Source organism: Coregonus lavaretus (assembly GCF_964263955.1).
Source record: "Coregonus lavaretus genome assembly, contig: HAP1_SCAFFOLD_2908, whole genome shotgun sequence".
In the NCBI taxonomy this organism is placed as follows: domain Eukaryota; kingdom Metazoa; phylum Chordata; class Actinopteri; order Salmoniformes; family Salmonidae; genus Coregonus; species Coregonus lavaretus.
In genome coordinates, this window is record NW_028163163.1 from 22,748 (window position 1) to 34,982 (window position 12,235).

The 12,235-nt window shown below is 43.2% G+C and overlaps 1 protein-coding gene across 1 annotated transcript in view; it reads right to left on the reverse strand.

Moving 5' to 3' along the window:
* Window positions 1-11,927, reverse strand: part of LOC311118427 (uncharacterized protein) — a gene marked incomplete at its 3' end in the record, with an annotated part of 30,500 nt that extends 18,573 nt beyond the window's left edge. Inside the window, exon 1 of the mRNA XM_084193230.1 lies at window positions 11,202-11,927. The remainder of the gene's footprint in view (window positions 1-11,201) is intronic.
* Window positions 11,928-12,235: the final 308 nt, after the last annotated feature.

The following is a 12,235-nucleotide window of genomic DNA, read 5'->3' on the forward strand; positions in this document are numbered from 1 at the left end:
CCTTATTTGCTGCAGCAGAAAGTAGCGCCAGGCTCTGGAGGGAAATGGAGGGAAGGGAAAATACAGCAGACAATTACAATATGTGACATGCTGATACACAGGGCTATTGACCAGCTAGTCCCGTGTAAATAAATGACAATATGTGACATGCTGATACACAGGGCTATTGACCAGCTAGTCCCGTGTAAATAGATGACAATATGTGACATGCTGATACACAGGGCTATTGACCGGCTAGTCCCGTGTAAATAGATGACAATATGTGACATGCTGATACACAGGGCTATTGACCAGCTAGTCCCGTGTAAATAGATGACAATATGTGACATGCTGATACACAGGGCTATTGACCGGCTAGTCCCGTGTAAATAGATGACAATATGTGACATGCTGATACACAGGGCTATTGACCAGCTAGTCCTGTGTAAATAGATGACAATATGTGACATGCTGATACACAGGGCTATTGACCAGCTAGTCCCGTGTAAATAGATGACAATATGTGACATGCTGATACACAGGGCTATTGACCAGCTAGTCCTGTGTAAATAGATGACAATATGTAACATGCTGATACACAGGGCTATTGACCGGCTAGTCCCGTGTAAATAGATGACAATATGTAACATGCTGATACACAGGGCTATTGACCGGCTAGTCCCGTGTAAATAGATGACAATATGTAACATGCTGATACACAGGGCTATTGACCGGCTAGTCCCGTGTAAATAGATGACAATATGTGACATGCTGATACACAGGGCTATTGACCAGCTAGTCCTGTGTAAATAGATGACAATATGTAACATGCTGATACACAGGGCTATTGACCGGCTAGTCCCGTGTAAATAGATGACAATATGTGACATGCCGATACACAGGGCTATTGACCGGCTAGTCCCGTGTAAATAGATGACAATATGTAACATGCTGATACACAGGGCTATTGACCGGCTAGTCCCGTGTAAATAGATGACAATATGTAACATGCTGATACACAGGGCTATTGACCGGCTAGTCCCGTGTAAATAGATGACAATATGTAACATGCTGATACACAGGGCTATTGACCGGCTAGTCCCGTGTAAATAGATGACAATATGTGACATGCTGATACACAGGGCTATTGACCAGCTAGTCCTGTGTAAATAGATGACAATATGTAACATGCTGATACACAGGGCTATTGACCGGCTAGTCCCGTGTAAATAGATGACAATATGTGACATGCCGATACACAGGGCTATTGACCGGCTAGTCCCGTGTAAATAGATGACAATATGTAACATGCTGATACACAGGGCTATTGACCGGCTAGTCCCGTGTAAATAGATGACAATATGTAACATGCTGATACACAGGGCTATTGACCGGCTAGTCCCGTGTAAATAGATGACAATATGTAACATGCTGATACACAGGGCTATTGACTGGCTAGTCCCGTGTAAATAGATGACAATATGTGACATGCTGATACACAGGGCTATTGACCAGCGAGTCCCGTGTAAATAGATGACAATATGTGACATGCTGATACACAGGGCTATTGACCAGCTAGTCCTGTGTAAATAGAGATTACACACATGCATGCGCCCACACACACACACACACAGACACACAGAGCTGCGTGAGACATGTTCATTGCCCTAACCCGCGCAGGCAGGCTCAGTGGAACCATCAGAACGCCATGGCGATATGAAGATGACAGGAGGACAGGAAGAGGTCATTCTCTCCAAAGAAGACAGAGAAAGACACAGCTCGGTATTCAGGAAAACATCTCTATCTCCATGACGACAGACTCACTTGATATCTCTAGAAATCTATTATTCCACGGTATCTTATGAGGACACACTGTTAGTGTCCTTACTGCATTACTGGAGCCAGCACAGCAACATTTCCATTTTAAAACAGTCTCTGTAAATTGGAATGACATTGAAATGGCAATCGATTGCATAACACACACACACACACACACACACACAGAAAACTCACAGAAAACACAAAAGGAAGGAGACCATGTAAATAAGCAGAGAGGATTTGTCCGAACAAAGAGCAACACACACCCAAGACTCATTCTTCCCACACGGTGAGAAAATGTAGAGACTTTACACGAAAGGGAGCGAGAGACAGAGAAAGAGACAGAACGAGAGAGAGAGAGAGAGAGAGAGAGAGAGAGAGAGACAGAGAGACAGAGAGAGAGAGAGAGAGAGAGACGGAGAGAGAGGCAGAGAGAGAGAGACAGAGACAGAGAGAGAGAGAGAGAGAGAGACGGAGAGAGAGGCAGAGAGAGAGAGACAGAGACAGAGAGATGTTGGGTTCTCCCAATAGGTCAACATCACCCTACTGTATCTAACTAAACCATGAATGAACAAACACTAGATGTTTGACAAGAGCAAAGTTCCAATATCCGCCACACGTGTTGCAGCTTAGAACTGAAAATCTATCCAGAACTTTTCCACATCAAGAAGCACATAGGGCTGGGAAGGGAATTAGCCTACATGTCCTGTGAAGTTCAGGGGTAAGCTGGCTGCAGCTACAGACCAAGTGGTTTAAATTAATTCACACAAAGATCAAGGGATGGAAAGGTTAAAGGCCTGAAAACAGTAATAACTCAATTACATATTTATATGTGGAGAATGGCATCATCAACCAATCATTCCATGACTTATCTGATTAAATAATGAGTAAATAAATCAAAAGATTGACCGGAAGCAACTGCAAAAAACCAAACCATAATCACTACTTTCAGATAAATTTTCTTCAAGTCCAGGCATGTTACAGCCGTGTGGAAAATAATCAGATTAATTTTGATTCAATTAATAAGGATGCTGAAGAATTCAAAGCCAAGCCAGCATTTCTTATGTTAAAGCTCAGTTACGAGTTAAAGGCTATGGAATCACAAGATCAGAGGGAAAACACACACAAGCTGATTAGAGTAACTACACTGTGTAGGCGTATGAAGAAACGTAGAGGTAATGTTTGTTTGGTACGATATGAACGTTGAGGAAACGTTTCTCTGGGATGAGATAGCCTGGCTTCCTGGTGGCATGCAAACCCTCATATAACCTTTCACTTAGCTATGGAAATAACAGGCAGAGAGAGCAAGGATGTGTTTGTGTGTGTTTGTATGTGTGTGAAAATGACATGAACTTCCTTCTCATCAATAACTTCACACAGCTCTTTGAGAACTCTCCCCATCTTTGCATCTTTGGTTGACAACATTTCTCTGTAACTAAAATAGTTCTAGCACAGAAAGTTATAGAACAGAAACCATTTGCAACATTCCAGTGTTGACCAGACTCAAAATACAAGTTCTAATCAATCCTTGTCTGACTGAGAACACAGTTAAGAGTGATAAGTGTCTTTACACCGATGACAGTGTGTGTGCTACATGGAGCCAGCTGTCACTGATAACACACAGATTTAGCCCTTTATCTCTCCTGGCTCCTCTCAAACACACACTGGTCTATGGGCTGGTCAACAGGACAAGGTCTATGGGCTAGTCAACAGGACAAGGTCTATGGGCTGGTCAACAGGACAAGGTCTACGGGCTGGTCAACAGGACAAGGTCTATGGGCTAGTCAACAGGACAGGGTCTATGGGCTAGTCAACAGGACAGGGTCTATGGGCTAGTCAACAGGACAGGGTCTATGGGCTGGTCAACAGGACAAGGTCTATGGGCTAGTCAACAGGACAGGGTCTATGGGCTGGTCAACAGGACAAGGTCTATGGGCTAGTCAACAGGACAGGGTCTATGGGCTAGTCAACAGGACAGGGTCTATGGGCTAGTCAACAGGACAGGGTCTATGGGCTAGTCAACAGGACAGGGTCTATGGGCTAGTCAACAGGACAGGGTCTATGGGCTAGTCAACAGGACAGGGTCTATGGGCTGGTCAACAGGACAGGGTCTATGGGCTGGTCAACAGGACAGGGTCTATGGGCTGGTCAACAGGACAGGGTCTATGGGCTGGTCAACAGGACAAGGTCTATGGGCTGGTCAACAGGACAAGGTCTATGGGCTGGTCAACAGGACAGGGTCTATGGGCTAGTCAACAGGACAGGGTCTATGGGCTGGTCAACAGGACAAGGTCTATGGGCTGGTCAACAGGACAAGGTCTATGGGCTGGTCAACAGGACAAGGTCTATGGGCTAGTCAACAGGACAAGGTCTAAGTACTTCAAGAGAAGACTACTATAAATATGCACTGATGGACTTAATGACCAAACCACATGTTTTGATGAAAGCAATGACTTGGGATGTGGTAGACTAAATGTGCTAAACAGGAGTACACAAATAAAACAAATAATGTATTTGAATCGGGACTGCAAAACATCACAGTCGGCTACTTGCCTAATCTTGTTTGAAATACATATTTCACTACTAGCACCACACACACAGACAACTTATCATGGACCACCCAGCCTGCACTTACCCTCTCCGACAAGGGAACACATTTTTCCCAGGCTGCCACTGTCAGGCCACCAGAGCTCAGAACCTCTTTGAGGACTAAGGCTCCCTCAACCCGGGTGCTCATGATCTAGACCTGGGAGGCCCCCTGCTCCACCAGGAGCTAAACGGAAGAAGTCGGTCAGTGTACTGTAACTATTTAGATCTGTGGCATACAGTATTTAAGGCATTCATACAATATAGGCTTTACGGTTCACAAATGCATCATCTACCATTCACCACCAACCACACTGAGCCATTAGACCACGTCCTCAATTATGTGGCGGGTGTAAACATTTCAGCTAACTGCTCTTGACAAGCCACCCAGCAAGTGTTAGGCCTAGTGGTTAGAGGGGGTAATCCAGACAGCGTGGGGACATCTATTCCCTCTGGAGTAATTCAGAGTCCTCACATAGCTCAGCTGTTAGCTTTAACCAAGGCAGATCAGACTAAACAAATAGCTGGCAGGTAGGTAATCACAGGCCATCTCCCTCTCGACACCAGGGCTGCGTTCAAAAGAGCACAACTTTGTGGAACGTTCAGATAGAAATGTAGTATGAAGGACAAACATGCCTTTCTGGCATGTAGTATAAGGTATAAGGAATCACATCAACTCAAGTCATTTCTAGCCGTAAAGTTCCACACCGTTTGCCTGCTGAACGTGCCCCAGCATTTCATCTTGTGTGCCTAGCCAACACATCCCTGCATACTAAGTAGTATGCAAGTTTAGTTTGGATATCGGAACGAAATTACAGTCTTTGTCTGTGTGAATGAAACATGACCAAACTGAGTGAGTGTCGGATGTCTCCGTGCTCTGCCAGTGAGCAACGGAGTCAGAGAGAGCACCCGCTACCCAAACAGGCATGTTGAGTTTACACTGGACCTTTACACTGGAGTTTACACGTGATTGCGCCATATCAGGTTTTTATGAGACACCATTAACCTGCCAGTGAAACTGAACACTGAGGAAGAGGTCAAAGAAAGGCAGTAGCCATTTTGTGCCCCTCCATCTTAAACGGAATGGAATTAGACTCAGGTATTTTTCAGCAGCGGTGGTAGATTTAGCGGGGTGGGGGTAGGGGGGGGTGGGTCTTCCTGGGGCATACTTCTATATTATACAATTATGTTTTTAATGCATACAGGGGAAACACTGAAGGACCATTCATTTTGAGTGACCCTGGTACCATTCCTCGTCACAAACACCCACAATGCTGCGTTCTCCACCAGGCGTAGCCTTCACGGCTCGGGTGGCTGCTTAGAATGCCTGACGGGTTAAGGACCCAAAATAGACCAGAGTGAGGGGATGGAGTCAACACAGACAGTGTGAGGAGGAGGAGTGATAACTCCCTGAATGGTAGAACTACAACAGACGAGCAGCTAATACATCATATCTATGGAGAGCTCCAGTCAACCTATCCTAAGGCTAGTAAACTATACAGTGAGGGAAAAAAGTATTTGATCCCCTGCTGATTTTGTACGTTTGCCCACTGACAAAGACATGATCAGTCTATAATTTTAATGGTAGGTTTATTTGAACAGTGAGAGACAGAATAACAACAACAAAATCCAGAAAAATGAATGTCAAAAATGTTATAAGTTGATTTGCATTTTAATGAGGGAAATAAGTATTTGACCCCTCTGCAAAACATGACTTGGTACTTGGTGGCAAAACCCTTGTTGGCAATCACAGAGGTCAGATGTTTCTTGTAGTTGGCCACCAGGTTTGCACACATCTCAGGAGGGATTTTGTCCCACTCCTCTTTGAAGATCTTCTCCAAGTCATTACGGTTTCGAGGCTGATGTTTGGCAACTCAAACCTTCAGCTCCCTCCACAGATTTTCTATAGGATTAAGGTCTGGAGACTGGCTAGGCCACTCCAGGACCTTAATGAGCTTCTTCTTGAGCCACTCCTTTGTTGCCTTGGCCGTGTGTTTTGGGTCATTGTCATGCTGGAATACCCATCCACGACCCATTTTCAATGCCCTGACTGAGGGAAGGAGGTTCTCACCCAAGATTTGACGGTACATGGTCCAGTCCATCGTCCCTTTGATGCGGTGAAGTTGTCCTGTCCCCTTAGCAGAAAAACACCCCCAAAGCATAATGTTTTCACCTCCATGTTTGACGGTGGGGATGGTGTTCTTGGGGTCATAGGCAGCATTCCTCCTCCTTCAAACACGGCGAGTTGAGTTGATGGCAAAGAGCTCGATTTTGGTCTCATCTGACCACAACACTTTCACCCAGTTCTCCTCTGAATCATTCAGATGTTCATTGGCAAACTTCAGACGGGCCTGTATATGTGCTTTCTTGAGCAGGGGGACCTTGCGGGCGCAGCAGGATTTCAGTCCTTCACGGCGTAGTGTGTTACCAATTGTTTTCTTGGTGACTATGGTCCCAGCTGCCTTGAGATCATTGACAAGATCCTCCTGTGTAGTTCTGGGCTGATTCCTTACTGTTCTCATGATCATTGCAACTCCACGAGGTGAGATCTTGCATGGAGCCCCAGGCCGAGGGAGATTGACAGTTATTTTGTGTTTCTTCCATTTGCGAATAATCGCACCAACTGTTGTCACCTTCTCACCAAGCTGCTTGGCGATGGTCTTGTAGCCCATTCCAGCCTTGTGTAGGTCTACAATCTTGTCCCTGACATCCTTGGAGAGCTCTTTGGTCTTGGCCATGATGGAGAGTTTGGAATCTGATTGATTGATTGCTTCTGTGGACAGGTGTCTTTTATACAGGTAACAAACTGAGATTAGGAGAACTCCCTTTAAGAGTGTGCTCCTAATCTCAGCTCGTTACCTGTATAAAAGACACCTGGGAGCCAGAAATCTTTCTGATTGAGAGGGGGTCAAATACTTATTTCCCTCATTAAAATGCAAATCAATTTATAACATTTTTGACATGCGTTTTTCTGGATTTTTTTGTTGTTATTCTGTCTCTCACTGTTCAAATAAACTTACCATTAAACTTATAGACTGATCATTTCTTTGTCAGTGGGCAAACGTACAAAATCAGCAGGGGATCAAATACTTTTTTCCCTCACTGTAACTCCTCTGTCTGAATGCTTAGTGGTAAAAAGAGAAATAAGACAAAAAATGACAAACATAAATGACAGAAATTGCATTTTAATCAGAGTTACAGGTTGCTGGCTGTTTTGGTACAGTGGGTAAGACAATCTGATCTTTTAAGAGTAAAACAGTAAATAATATAACAATAGGAGAGGCTAAAAAAGTCCTCCGTTAATGAAAAATCTAACTAGATTTAGCAGTTTAACTCTTTACATCGTGTTATAAATGTTTCAAATGATAGCTATGGTACAATTAAGAGATTAGGATTTGGTGTGGAGGGTAAATAAAGAATTGTATGGCTGGTAAGAGCTCTTAAGATCCAATGATGTCATCAATTAGACATGGTTATTACGTAACTCAACACGCCCAGACAAAGATAGATACGTTTGAATAAGGAGTGGCTATATTGGCCTTGCTTGTTGCAGTCTTGACAGTTGATTAAATCGCAATGCAATGCATAAGACACACATGTAGCAGTTGGGGAAAGTGTCCCCCCTATGGCTAAGGATTGGGCTCTGACTGTTACTATCGTAAACATTGTGTCAGTGAGTCAGTGTTTTCATCCAGATTAACTTTAAAGTAAGCACTTTATACAAGAGAGACAACAGGAAAATGCAAATGAACAACGATGAGTCTTGTCAAATATAGTTAGAGCATATATGGTCCGATTTTCAAAAGTGCATCAGGATTGAGCCATCAACCTTAGCAGCAATCAAATGTTAGGAAATGTTTTGTTTTGAGTGCCAAACTAATAGAAATGTTCATGGGCTAATGTGTGTTCATTACTGTGTAACTTGGTTCAAGTCTTTATCATGGCTTGTCTTGAATAGTGGACACTTTCTTGGAGCCCACTGTGTATGTAGCCTACGTTTTGTTCTGTCTGAGGCTGCGTTGAGGTCTGTTGTCCTTAGGAGTGAAGTAGAAACAGATAGCGTAACTAGCCCCCTGGGGTAACAGCTTAGACATTCATTCACACACACAAACACACACATATAAAAAAAAAAACTCCAACAGAACACCTCTTGAGCGGTGCCTCTGCTTTCACGGCTTCAGTTGTTGGTAGGTCGGGATTTGATTGCTCCAACGTTACTTGGATGACTGCAGCAGTTCTAGAGGTAATACATGCCAACTAGTGCTGACCTTTGGGGATGTGTGCATTTATTCAGACCCATGCGGGGTACTCTCGGGCACCGCAAACGCTTTTGGTGACTCTATAACTTCGACTGGTGACGTCTAATTTTGAATGTCTGCCCTATCAACTTTCGATGGTACTTTCTGTGCCTACCATGGTAACAGGGAATCAGGGTTAGATTCCAGGGAGGGAGCCTAAGAAACGGCTACCACATCCAGGGAAGGCAGCGGGCGGGCAAATTACCCACTCCGACTCTGGGAGGTTGTGACGAAAAATAACAATACAGGACTCTTTCTAGGCCCTTCAATTGGAATGAGTACATTTAAAATCCTTTAATGATCCATTATTTATGTATAGAACTGGCATTTCACAGCGGTCAGAAAACTTCTGAAAGTGTCATTAATTACGTTTTAATGGTAAAATGTTATTTCCTGTTGTGTATTGTCCATCGTTGTGACAATGTCCTGTGGGGTGACATAATGTCCAACAAATAAATACAAGTTGTTGTCTTGAACAAAATGTAAAAATAATTGTTGCAGATAACATCATCATAACACACAAGTAAACAAATAGCTTTTTATCTAGGTTTTTGTCAAATGTCTCATTGTTACTCAAAATGTAAATGGAGAGACACTTGGTTACCATCATTACACAAGTAAATTGTGTTTTTTCAATTGAATTTCCAGAATATAATTACCGATTTAAAAACATAAGTAACGAATAAGTAAAATTATGTTCTTGTCTATTTTAAACATTAAACATTTAGCCCTATATTATCATTAATTATGATGTCACACCAGAGGACAAAAGCAAGGCTTTAATACAGGAAATGGTAGTCGAAGGTCACATTACATTTTGAATCGTTTAGACATAGTTTATTGCAATTTTTGAATAAATCATTTTTCCACGTTCGTTTTGGCCAAATGGCAACTACCCATATACACAGAGTAGGCCTACACCCTCTCCCTCCTTCTCGTCCCCATTCACTCAGGTAGTCAATCAGAAGGCGATGTCATCACAGACAGCCTGCCCTTTCTCCACTGCAGAAAGAGAGCGAGCGAGAGAGTATTTAGTTTAACCTCCAGTGTTACCCTATAGTTTCTCCTATAGTCCCTCAGGCAGTGCCAAGAGGAGACATCGCCGCAGCGACAGCCAAGAGCGCTACCACACACACACACATCTCTGCTACTTCCTCTTCCTCCCAGTCCAAGCCATCGGTGTGATGCGATGGCATGGACATTATGTCATGATGTAATTCTTGTCTCAGCAGCCCAGAAGATGATGCCGTTATTGCAGGAATGCCCAGTCATGATGTATTGACCCTGGGATATACCCAGGCTTGGCATAACACACCTTTTACGTCAATGCACAAACGAATTCACTGCCAAAGGAAGGGTACTTACTGACTGTACATAGTGAATGTTCAGGTAGCAGGTTAGAAGGTTCAATGTCAACATAGAGCTTTTTAATACCCTGGCTCCAAACACTAACCTACATCAAGCTGTACTAGCGTCCTGTCCAGAGGGTGTACTTGTACATCAAGCTGCCTCAGGCTACTGAAACAGGAGCTAGACTAGCGTCATGTCCAGAGGGTGAACTTGAACATCAAGCTGCCTTACGCTACTTAAACAGGAGCTAGACTAGCGTCATGTCTAGAGGGTGTACTTGTACATCAAGCTGACTCAGGCTACTGAAACAGGAGCTAGACTAGCGTCATGTCCAGAGGGTGTACTTGTACATCAAGCTGCCTCAGGCTACTTAAACACGAGGAGATATGCTCCTGCCCATTGGGCCGTTCTGGCTCAGACAAGGCTTACTTATCCAAGGCTTACTGAATTACTTTTGTATACTGTAAGTCAATAATCTATTCATTGCCACTGGCAGCATATCGTAATGTAGATCTCCTGACAGGCCTAGATTCTCTAAGGCTATAGTAGAATAATCTTTCCAGACATAACGTTAGTGTTTAACTCAAGACCATTATACTCTTAACATTTCACTATTTAATTAGGAGAGTGTTTGACATCTTGTGATCAAAGACTGGGGCATGGAATCACTTTAATTCACTAATGATGACAAAAGGGATACAGCCAAAGGGGGTAGACTGCTGAACAGGTGAGTAGACCTAGACACAGAGGATGAGCTGCTACACACACAACACAACAGACAACTGAGTTACTAGTGCACATCGTAGCAAAATATTGTAGCAAAACACTTTCAATGCTGTATACTTATTGGACACGTTTCTTTTACAGAACCTATATTTGTTTCTACTCAGCTCCCTCGGACAATGGACCGCCACACTGCCTCAGACTGAACAAAACGTAGGCTACATCCACAGTAGGCTCCAAGAAAGCGTCTGCTATTCAAGACAAGCCATGATAAATAGAATTGAACCAAGTTAAACAGTAATAAACACACAGTAGCCCATGAACATTTCTATTTGTTTGGCACAAAAAAAACAAAAAAACGATTTCCTAACATTTGTTAACAAATAACAGACTTTTGTTTTCAACTGAAAGCTTCAACAGCATGCTAGGCAAAAGGGCAAAACTTACCAGAGACTCTACGACAAAACAGCGGCCAGAGAAATGCCAAAGTCATGCAATCCGTTCTCTGCACTATTCACCTGTGCAGACTATGGCGTCATTGTAACCTTTTTAACCTACGCGAAATTCAGATAAAAAACGCAGGAATTTATAGATTAGTAGGTGAAGTCCTACAGTCATTAGAAAAAGTTGATAAAAGCCAGCCAGGCATGTTGAACTGAAAAGTTGGTGTAGCAGCCTCTTATGGTGGTGGTATGCGTTATGCTATGCTGCAGGCAGAGGTCATTTCTCAATCTCTGCTGCCATCTAGTGGGCAAATACAATCCGTGTCAAATCAGCGCCATTGGTCAGAATACAGTATAGAACTGACTCGATTACAGATAATACAAGCATGGCTTTCCCCAAAAAATAAAATGCTGAAATAATATTGTTGGGATCTATTTTCTTATAACTAGATGTGATGACTAGCTTAGAAAGAATACATTAATGATTAAACATAATAGGTTTGTGCTGTACTGATATAGATTGTTTAACATAACAAGCTGTGATTAATGTGAGGAACCGTTAGGGGGTAGGCTGAGATAGATTTGTGTCTCACACACACACACACTGCCTCTTTGTTAAACTGCTCAAGGACATGTGTACTGCTACAATGAAGAAGTGCTGACTTTCTAGACAAGTTGTAAAGATAACAACTAATGCCCGGCAACAGGGATGCGCCAAGGGCCTGGGACTAGCCTGTGTGCCAACGATAGGTTGGGTAAGTTTAAACCACACCCAGCCTCTATTCTGACAGGCCCAGCAGGGAGCGGGAACTATCTCTGTCAGAGTATTCAAAGAAGAACTTATAACAATAGCTCAGTTCTCTGTCTGCCCTGCGTGGTGTTTCAGTGAGTCCGTATATACGAACATCATATTTACCATTCAAGTGTTTCCATTAATTAAAATACTAGTCTATTTTAGAAGACGTGTATTGACCTCTTTTTGTTCCTATACCAGATTTGAATTGACGCAACTTGACAATATAAATGTTGAACTATTCT